The 11258-nt window shown below is 40.6% G+C and overlaps 1 non-coding gene across 1 annotated transcript; it reads left to right on the forward strand.

The window, feature by feature from the left end:
• Positions 1-1400: 1400 nt before the first annotated feature.
• On the forward strand, positions 1401-1473 carry Trnak-cuu (transfer RNA lysine (anticodon CUU)). The gene has a single exon. It is a non-coding gene; the product is annotated as a tRNA-Lys (tRNA).
• The last annotated feature ends 9785 nt before the right edge of the window (positions 1474-11258 follow it).

Here is an 11258-nt window from a genome sequence, read left to right on the forward strand (position 1 = left end):
TCATAACCAATTTGTCTAGGTCGATTACTATATATGAAAATTGTGATCCTCTGGTTTGTTTGTTTGTTTGTTTGTTTTATCTAACAGGAAATCATGGAATAGGATGTAGTACTGTACTGGGGCTCTATGTCCCTCAGTAACAGGGCATTGCCTAGCATGCAGGAGGGTCTGGGTTTGATTTCTAGCAATCAAAATAAAACTGAGGCTAGATGCGATGGTGCATGCCTTCAACCCCAGCACCCAGGAGGCAGAGGTAGGAAGCAGACCTCTGAGTTCAAGGAAAGTCTGGTTCTTAGTGAGTTCCTATTTTTTAAAAATTCCCTTTTGTTTCCTGTAAACAAACAATAAGATCTAAAGGTGGATGGATCCCAATAAACTATTTCTGGCCAGGCGGTGGTGGCTCAAGCAGGACGCCTTTAATCCCAGCAGGGGCAGGCAGATCTCATCATTCTTCTCAGTAAATATATAACATATCCATATATAACTGAGAATAATTACTGTTGACCCTATATGGCGTCACAAATAACGACTCATCTCACTGATGTTCTATTTCTAGATTAGGATGGTAAATTAGAAGCTTGTTCCTGCCACGGTTTAGGCAGTCGATATTCTTTATTTAGAGGGTGTTGTGTAGCTTTTCCTGGGATCCATGAACAAACGTCTGTTTTGATGGTCACTAGCTGTCAGGCTCATTGCGCCCAAGTTCAGCTTGGTGAGTTTATTGGGGTTACTTTAAGAAGTGTGGGTGACCCAAAGCCCATCCCAGCTTGGGCGAGGACTCGGGAAAGCACATTTGGAGCTCCTTGGGGAAGGAAGGGTCTTCTGAATCTCCTGTCTTTCTAAGCTTCCTGCGCCTTGTCAGTTCAGTTAGCTTCTTTTTCAAATGTATTTTAGATTACAAGTGTAATTTAAAGTGCCCGCCTACAGCAGTCGGTTCCCAAGGACGGAACTCAAGTACCCGGTTAGCTGGTGTTGGGAGGGTCCCACTAAACCATGTCTGTCGCCAGCTCCTAGTTAGCTGCGTTGTGCTGGGGGTTCGCCCGACTTTGGTGCCCGCGCGCGCGTGAGGAGCACTCGCCCAGCTCCAGGCAGCGCGGGAAACTTCTGGATGTCAGACACCCAAGCCGGCAGGGAGAGGAGAACGCAACAGGAGATTCTGACCGCTAGAGGGCCGTTTAGACATTTTTTATTAAACTGCAGAAGTTTGGGCTCACGGAAGCAGAAACAAAATACAATTAGTTTCGAAAGATATTTTACAAAAAGAAAAAAGAAAAGAAAAATAAGAAAACGAAAGAAAGAAAAGCTCGGAAGAGATACTTTTAACATATGGTACACCACTTGAAACAAACTAAAACAATGTGATTCCTTTGAAAGGACCTAGAAAAGGCAAGTTTTCAACTGCCCGGCTAGCTCAGTCGGTAGAGCATGGGACTCTTAATCCCAGGGTCGTGGGTTCGAGCCCCACGTTGGGCGAAATGCTTTTCAGTTTTCTAGGCCAGCACCCGACTTGTTATTGAACTGAGTACTATTATCAAACTGGAACAGGTTACTTATTGTCAAATAATCTAAGCCGGTATACTGCCTTTGAACTGTAATTCTGTCCCTGGATCCCACGTGGTTGGGAGGACAGAAACGACTCCCACAAACACCCCAGTCAACCCCACACAACCAGCACTGACATAATAATAAGTAGGTTTTAAATGAAAAAACAACAGGAAACCTAAAAGGGTATTCTGCCTAGGGGAACATTTTTTTTTTTTTTTTTTTTAATTTCTATTTCAATGTTCTATTTAAGGGCAGCCTGAAGTGAAACATTAGGGAGTATCATTGACATGAAAATTAATGGTATCTTGAAGTACACAAACATTGTGTGAGTGATCTTTACTTTTCATTTAATACTGTCAATGATTTCGAAGGTTGATTTAGAGAGCAGTTCTAATATCTCAAGATCTTTTTGTTTTGTTTTTGGAGACAGGGTTTCTCTGTGTAACAGCTCTGGCTTTCCTGGAACTCAGGCTGTAGAATAGGCTGGCCTTGAACTCACAGAGGTCCGATTGCCTCTGTCTCCCAAGTGCTGAGATTAAAGGTTTGCACCACTACTGCCCACACTAATATTTTTTAAAACTATTATAAGATTGCATTGGCTATACACAATCGGAAACCCAGTTAGTTTTGTTGTTGTTTTGCTTTGGTTTTTGTTTTGTTCTATTTTTACTCTTTCTTTTCCTTTTTATTAAAGTTAGTAATTGAAATTGCAAATTTTTGTTCTTTTAGAGCTCCCCTTCTTGATAGATTTTCCCAAAACAATTCCCATTGAGTAAAACTTTGTTTTTATATTGACATGTAAAAGTTCTTAAATATTTTCAGTCATCCATCAGCAGTTTTTTTTTTTTTTGTTTGTTTGTTTGTTTTATTTTACTTTATTTTAGCTTGAGTGGTTTGAGTTTACTTACCATTGCATAGGAATGGCTTGAAATATGAAGGAAGTTGGCATGGAATTAAGACAAGATCATTCAGAAAGATTTCATTAATTTAGATAACATTTATTGAAGGTCTATTAGCTACCATGCCCCAAACAGTACTCAAGGTGCTGGGAAAAGAACAAATCCTTACCCTCATGACTCACTATTCAGTAGCAAGAAACACACATGTAAAAAGTCACACAAAGCAAAGCCTCATGGGTGCTATAGTAGAAGTGTGGGCTGGAGACAGGAACTTTCTAATGGTGATCATATAATAAAGGCCAGAATAGGAGGTTGAGAACAAATAACTAGGACACTAGTTGAAGTACATTAAACATATATCTTTGCCAATGTGCAGTTCAGTTATTGTCCATGTTCTATAGACGACAGGGAAAGGCTCAAAGGCTTTCAGCTATTTGCCTAAGTTTGCACAGCTAGCAGGTGTGAAAGATAGTCATGCAACCTGGTCTGTCTAACTCCAGTTGGTTTTACTGCTGGTATGCTCAGAGAGGCAGGAGCAGAACCAGGGTGGAGGGAAATGCTAAGAGATCAAATAAATACCATCAGCAATTCTTTTTTGTTTTGTTTATAGTTTTTCAAGAAAGGGCTTCCCTGACTGCCCTGACTATCCTGAAACTCTGAACTGGCGTTTTAGACCAGGCAGACCTCAAATTCACAAAAGCTCACCTGTTTCTGCTCTGCTGGGGTTAAAGTCACACACCACCACTGCCTGGCTCCCTCAGCAATTCTTAAATGTCCTCCACAATTAACAGGTGTTACCATCTATTCAAAACACAGTTTCAGACTTTGAAAGGCAAAACAAGAGTAATTCTTGAACTAATCAAGCCCAGTGTTGCAAAGAACAAAGAACAAAGCAAGAAGGGAGGAGGGGAGGAAAGCAAAGGGAGGGAAGGAGAAGATTCTCAGAGAGAATTAGGCTCTAGGTGATATGCAGAGTGATGGAATTTTCCCAGGACAGCAAAGAAGCAACTGCATAAACTGATGAGAACTCAGTGAAAATCCCATACATCTATTTATTACAAATCAGTGTGATAGGCAGAAAAGTGTGTATCCCCACTATCTCAGAAAGTAGTTTTATTTAGAAATAGTGTCATGGATGGATGGAGTTAGTCTAGATGAAGTCAGGGCAGGCTTCATCACAGAGGAGAAATCTGGGCAAAGACATCCCTTTGGACAACGGGAGGATGTTCTGTGAAGCTCAAGGCAGAGAATGAATTGTAAGTCCATAAATAAAGGAACTCCAAATACTTTCAGCAAACTACCAGAGGCTTGGGGAGACACATGGAATGGATTCTTTGTCATTATCAGCAGAAGAACCAATACTGCCAACACCTTCATTCCAGCCCCTGAACTGTAAGACCATCCATTTCTCTTGTATATCCTACCTAGCTTCTGTCAGTTTGTTCTCTCTGCTGCAGAAAATGGATATAATCTGCAAGCTAGTTGGCTAGTAGTTTTGATTTGAAGTGTATCCCATTATGATGTAACTCAAAGACTAAATAGAGAAACTAATTGTCATTCTCCTTCTGGAAAGGCTCACAGCTCTAAGAGAGCACAGTAGTGCAGCCAGGCCATAGGTCTCCCAGAATCAACATTTGTTTTTTTATGTAAGTTTATTTGCGTCACTTGCTCTCTAGTTCCATTACCATAGACCTAACTGAACCGTTCTGTAGGTCATCACAGCCTTACTGTAGCCATCTGGAATGAGCAATCAAACTCAGGCTAATCCAAATGTGGTTCACAGTTCATGACTTGGGATACTAAGATGAGAAAGTGAAGAACAGCCCACAGCCTAGCCCCCCCAACAGAAGTGTGAATGGTTCAACAGGTCCCTGGTCAGGTTACAGAGGCCATACCTCTGAGTCCCATGACCTAGAACTGTACTAGCACCTTTCTTGGCCAGCCACCAGCAAGGCAAGGGCTTGGTTTTGTGAGGAGTAACACTTGTAAAAGCTTAATCTCAAAGGGTATTTTCTTCTTATTCTTCGCTCATTATTTTTGGACTAGTGATTGAGTGCATATTTTGTTTTTCCATACATTTGAAGATTCTATGCTTAGTTAATCAATTTTAATAAGATGTGTTTGTTAATTCTGAGTAATTCAGTTTCAACTACTAAGTGGCATGAAAAAGAAAAAATCTTTCTTTAGACATGCTCTCACTGCATTGCTTCAGATTTCTGAGTTCTCTGCTAGGCAGAGACATCTTAATTAAACTAAATGCCTGGCCCTTATTTAGATGTTGATTTGCTATGGATGAGGCAATCAGGAAATCTAAACATTGACTAAATACCTAAAAGACATAAAGGAATTACTTACTTTTAAATGTACTAGCGGTGTGTGTGTATTTTGGAGGGGACTTTTACAGAGTTATATTTAATCATATAGAATGAATTTGTATGGAAGTATCTTTTGTGGAGGAAGGGTGAAGGGGCCACCTAAGAGGCAAGATTAGGGCATGTTAATAACTGTAGAAGCTGAGTGATGGATACATTATGGTTCCTTAGGAGTACATCTAGTTCTTGTATCTATGTGGGTGTGTGTGGGCCGTTTCTAGGGTTTGAAATGGGGCCAATATAAACTACCCTCATCCACCTTCTTAAAATTTCTTTTGAGACAGGGTCTCACTGTGGAGCTCTGGCTGGTCTGGAAATTGTTATATAGATAAGGTTGTACCAGAGTGTTATGATGGGAGATGTCATTATGTATATATGTTTCTCATACTGGTTAATGAATAAAGCACTGTTGGCCAATAGAAAAGCAAGAGAGGCGGGACTAGGAGACAAGGAGGAAAGAGTAAGAAGGAGAGCCAAGATGGAGAGTCGGGAGAAAGCAGTATGCCGGCCAGCTCCCCGGTAAGAGAAATACATAGGTCAGCAGAAATGGGTTAATACTTAAGACAGAGCTAGCCGATAAGAAACAAGTAACCAGGCCAACAGGATTATATCTAATACAGAGGCTCTGTGTGTTAATTGGGCTGGTGCGGCGACGGGACAAGACCAGCGGCGGGAAGAAAAACCTGTACTCCTTACAGTGTTAGCTGCTTTTCCATTGCTGTGCAAAACACCATGACCAAGGCAACTTATAAAAGAAAGTGTTTAATCAGGCCTATGGTTTCAGAGGGTTTTGAGTCCATGAAATAGAAAGCACCTAGACAGGAACAACTGAGAGCTCACACCTTGGTTTGAAAATAGGATGCTGAGGGGCACACTGGGAGTGTGCTGTGAGTCTTTTGAAACCTCACATCTCCTCCAACAACATCACGCCTCCTAATCCTTCTCAAACGTTTCTACCAACCGGGTGTGGGTATCAAGTATTCAAATATATAGACCTAGAGAAGGCATCCTCATTCAAGCCACCACAAACAGAGGCCAACACTGCTTAGTTACACATGTCTATTTAAATTTTTTATTACATTTTAATTGTGTGTGTGTGTGTGTGTGTGTGTGTGTGTGTGTGTGTGTGTGTTAGAGAGAGGGGAAGGGAGAAAGAAGGCTACAATAGCATGCATTTGGAGGTCAGAGAACAATTTTTGGGAACAACTCTCTCTCCTTCCACCATGTAAGTTCTAGAGATCAAACTCGGGTTGCCAGGCTTGGCTTTTAGCTACTGAGCCATCTCACTGGCCCAGTTACACTATGTGTGTCTCTTGCCTTCTGCGTAAACCTATAACTCATGTCAGAATCCTGAAGGTTAATGGGAAGAGGGTGTTAATGGAACTCATAATTTGCCTCTTTCCCAGTGTGGCTATGTTAAATATATTGCTTTTCTCTGTTAAGTTACCTATGGAGAACAGGCTAAACCTGGCTTGTTAGAGCTGTCAGACCCCAAGCTCTGACACTGACTACTCAAGTATCACCTATTATTCAAAAACAAAGAGGCCTTTAGCCTCTTTATCCCAGTGATTACTCTCATCACCAATAATGGGACAACAAGGCATTGTGGCATTCTCGAGGGACACAATGAGAACCTTGTATGTTCATGTCAAATTTGGGTATGAGGTCATGTGACTATAATTCTACCATTCAGTAACTGAAGGCAAGAGAATGTTCTTTGCTGATGTCATGGATTTGACACCAGTATGACATATATGAGACCCTATCTCAAAGATAAAATAAGGAATAGGGAGGTGGCTCAGTGGGTAAAGTGTTGGACGACCTCATTTCAAATTCACAGAACCCATAGAAGCAGGAGATGGGGTTGAGTGGCTGAAATCCCAACATTCCTATAGCTTGACCTAGGGACTTTAGACTCTGCAGGGGCATGCATGTGCCCCTCGTAAACATATACAACACAAAACACATATATGTGTATACAGATAGATAAACAAATACATATATAAAATAGTCATGTTAGGCATAAAAAGCTCAAGCTTTTCAGAATTTGAGTGTTTTAAACAAATAACAAATACTATTACCACCATTAGTACAGGGTGTGTGTTGTGTGTACTTTTTTTGTGCCCAGAATCCTCTTCCAGTTTTGGTCTGGTGGCAGTCAATTAAGCCAATGAATTCTTTTATTATATATATATATATATATATATATATATATATATATATGGCACATAAGATTATAAAAGTAAATAACTAAATAAAAATCAACTTATCACTAAAAATTACTTATTACTAAAAATATGGTAGATACATGGTTTAACATTTGTTGGTGCCCATAAAGATGGCTGCACTCCATCTTGGCACAAGGACAAGGAAGTCAAAACTGTCCTCAGCAAGCCATAAGACCTAAAGTTCAAAGGTATGGCTACAGTAGGATGTCTGTCTGTCTTATTCTAAATAACAACAGACCTGAGTCTGAGGTGTGGCTACTCCTGACCTCAAGGCTAGGGAATGAGAAGTTGAAGCTAAGGTGTGGTTACTGAACCTTTAGAATAAGTGAGGAAGAAAATTCTGTTTGTCCCATATACATGATACCATGTTTCCCCCTTTTGGTTAAGGTATACAAGAGTTGTGAAAAATAAATTCCTCGAGGCATTTCAGTATTGACTGATCTGCCCTCCTGACTTTTATTCTGTGTTTCTGTCTTTTCTTTATCATCTGTAGTTAGCCTTTACCTTATCCACACACCTCCACTCAGGTGCAAACTTGGGGCTGCTCAGCTGGTTCCTATTGCAACCCCACAAAGACAGCTTCCGACAAACATTAATATATTAAATAACAGGATCAAGGTCAGGTCTAATGAGTAAAAAAAAAAATTCAAGATCTGTTTTATTCTTAACTATATGATTATGTGTGTGTCTGTATGCATGTCCATGCTCATGAACTCAGATGCCCACAAAACGCTAGAGGTATCGGATCCTCCTGGAGCTGTAATTACAGGTGTGAGCTGTCTGACAACAGCTGGGAAAGGAACTTGAATCTTCTGTACATGTCCTCAACCACTGAGTCATCTCTCTAGCCTCGAGCACAGTAATTTCATTGTAGTGATGAACATAAATATTTCTGAAATATATGCAAGAACTGTAATGGGAGTGATTGCTTTTATATTTTAAAGTACTTTCGTTGACAATTTTATTATTTACTTGTGTGTATGTGGGCACTTATGCCTCTCTGTGTGTGTGAGAAAGAGAGAGACAGAGAGTTAATAAGAATTGAACTCAGTTCATCAGGCTTGGAGGCAAGACTTTTACTCTCTGAACCATCTCACTGGTCCTATCTTCATGTATTCATTCATTTTTAATTTTGTGTATAGATGTTCATGTCTACATGTATGCTTGTGTACCACACAGAGGCCAGAAGAGGGCATTACATCCCCTGGTACTGGAATTACAGGCAGCTGTCGGTCCCAGGAATTGAATCCAGGCCCTCTACAGGAGCATCAAGTCTCTGTTTTCCTGTAAGGACAAGAACAGAACACTTCCCCTACCTTTGAGAGGTCTCCGCACACCTCATGGGACCTAATTTGTTGGATGACTTGTCATTTCTCTTCATTAAGATGTTTCTCTTGTTCAACTCAGATCTTGATTAACTTAGATGGTATCCATACTTTTTCTTCTCCTGTAGATACAAATGCAAAACCCCTACCCCAACGTAACACATATCCTGGTTTCCATTCTGAGGTCAATACATCCTTGAAGTACACTGGCTGATTTAGTTCAGAATCTTCAATCACTTCATAGACATGCAGAACATGGCATTTAAATGTTTTAATATTAGTACTCTGTTGACATGAGACACTATTGCTCCTGACAGCACCGTGCACTTTCCTGAAAATATGTTGGACACGGTTGTTGCTCCTTCTGGAGTTCATCCTCACTTCGGCCAATGGCCTCTTGGACAAAGAACTGCCCCCACCATGACCACTGATTTGGACATGCAGTCCTACATGCTTGCAGGAGACAAATATAGAGGACTGCTGAACCTTGCCAAGTCAGGGTAAGACAGCCTTTCTATCTCCCTGCTGTTGTTGTGGTCTTTCAAGTTCTCTTGGCCTTAGCCAAAACTGGGTGTACCAACGTTGCTGTGAGACCTAGGGTGACTGTCCAGGTGGCTTGCTGTTTCTGTCCTCGCTGCACCTTTTGGAAGTTGCCCATCTGCACTTTATGTCTACCCTAGTATCGTTATTTTCCTTCTCAGGTCTTGATGAGGTTGAAGATTAAACTATCACAACTATTATTCTCTCTTCCCAGTTAGATATATTAGGTACTAGCTTAGGACAACTCTATTGTAAACTCCCTTATGCCTTCATCCTAGGACTATATATGTAGGTCGTTTTGCTCTCAATTTTCCTTTTCTTAGAGCACACTTGCTATTCACTATTTGTATATAGTTTATGTATCTAGCCCAAATTTTTTCTTTAGACTAAAAGGGGAATTGTAGTGAGATATTCACCTTGTTCGCACCTGTGGCATAGACCTCACCCATGGTGGGTGGAGACAGGGCTGGACGTGACCTGTGGGAACTAGGTCTGAGGAAGGGGCTTGGAGAGTGCTCTGGCTTGCAGCATGGAGACAGGAGCACTTGTGGAGGCATCCTTGGGACCAGGAACCTGCTGGTGTTCATCTGTCTATGTTGTGGGTTATTTCTCCCTGAATAAACATCTGTTCAGCCTAATTGTTTATCCCGATCCTTATTAATCCTATCTTCATTTATAAAGAAATACTAAGCTTTAGCATGAGTTTGAAGAAAACAATGATTTTATTTATTTTTGGCTCATGCAAATTCCTGGATCCTTGAGCTGAGAATGGCATGATGGTGTTTGCCTAGAAGGTGCAAGACCCTAGAGTTGGCTGCAATACACACATCATGCTCATATAGTATTTTTAAAAAGAGGGAGAGGCTGTACTGATCATTCATGGGTTAAGAGCACTTACTGCTTTTCTAACTGGAGCTGTAGTTACTGTGATCTGCTATGTAGGTGATAGGAATTGAACCCAAGTCTTCAACCAGTGCTCTTAATTGATGAATCACTTCTCCAGTTCTCATGATAAAATATTTTTAAATGACCATCAACATATTCTTGGTGAGCTAAAGGAACCAGATACTAAGGTTGATAAGCTGCGTTCCATACCCAAAGCCCACATGATAAAAGGAGAGAACTAACTCTTGCAAGCTGTCTTCTGACCACCCATATGTGAAGCACATATAATAAATCAATTTAAAGTTTGTTACTAAGGCATAATATAGGTATGGGAAAGTGCATTACATAAGATGTACAGTGCTTAAAAATTAACATAATCGTCGGTTGGGTGGGGGTGTTGCACACCTTTAATCTCAGCTCTTGGGAGGTGGAAAAAGGCAGATCTCTGTGAGTTTGAGCCCAGCCTGGCCTACAGAGCAAGTTCCAGGACAGCCAGGGCTATTACAGAGAGAAAACCTGTTCTGAAAAAAAAAAAAAAAAAAAAAAAAAAAAAAGCAAAAAGAAAAAAAAATTCACATAATCATACAAGAGCTAAAAAAAAAAAAAATCAAGATTTAGAACATTTCTAGCATCTCAGGATTCTTTAGTGCCTCTTTCCTATCTATCTCCCTCTGTCCTCCCTGGACACCCAGTTAAACACTGTCCAGACTTCTAACCCACTGATAAAAATGTTCACTCTTGCAACTTGCTTCTTTTGCAAAACACACTCTGTTGTATGAAAATCAGAGAGTGGAAATACCATGTTTGGCAAGAATGTTGGAAAACGGGTATTTTCTTAAGTGTGGGTTGAAATGTAACTAGAGGAAGCCATTTATAAAGTAGTTTAAAATAATCAGAAGCTGGGTGTGTGTAGTGGTCTATGTCTCTATTCCCAGCACTCAGGAGGCAGAGTCAGACAAATCTCTTGGGTTTGAGGCTAGCTTGGTTTATTTTAGTTCCAGGACAGGCAGAGCTACACAGAGAAACCATGTCTGGAAAAAAACAGAAAAGTAGAGGCAGGGTGTCAGGAGGCAGAGTTAGGTAGATAGATCTCTGTGAGTTCAAGGCCAGGCCAGTCTACATGACCAGTTTCAGGCCAGCCAGGGCTCTATAGTGAGACACAAAGGCTTTCCTAGGGTAGGTAGATAGCTGCAGACTGTGGAAGGAATTTTGGAATTTACCTCCTAGTTAACAGCTCTAAGCTTTTGTATGCAATTCATGTAATTCTGTGGGTACAGTGTTATTTCACAGCAGAGTCCACTAAGGAGTTTGGAACAAAGTGAAGAAAGGTTTTGCTTTTGTTTTTTCAGACTGTGTAAACTACCTCAAAGAAACAAGGTGAGAAAAAAGAGAAAGAAAGAAAGAAAGAAAGAAAGAAAAGAAAGAACAAGAAAAAATGAATAAGATGTCAAAAAGGGTACAGAG

This window comes from Phodopus roborovskii, unplaced genomic scaffold (genome assembly GCF_943737965.1).
Source record: "Phodopus roborovskii unplaced genomic scaffold, PHOROB, whole genome shotgun sequence".
In the NCBI taxonomy this organism is placed as follows: Eukaryota; Metazoa; Chordata; class Mammalia; order Rodentia; family Cricetidae; genus Phodopus; species Phodopus roborovskii.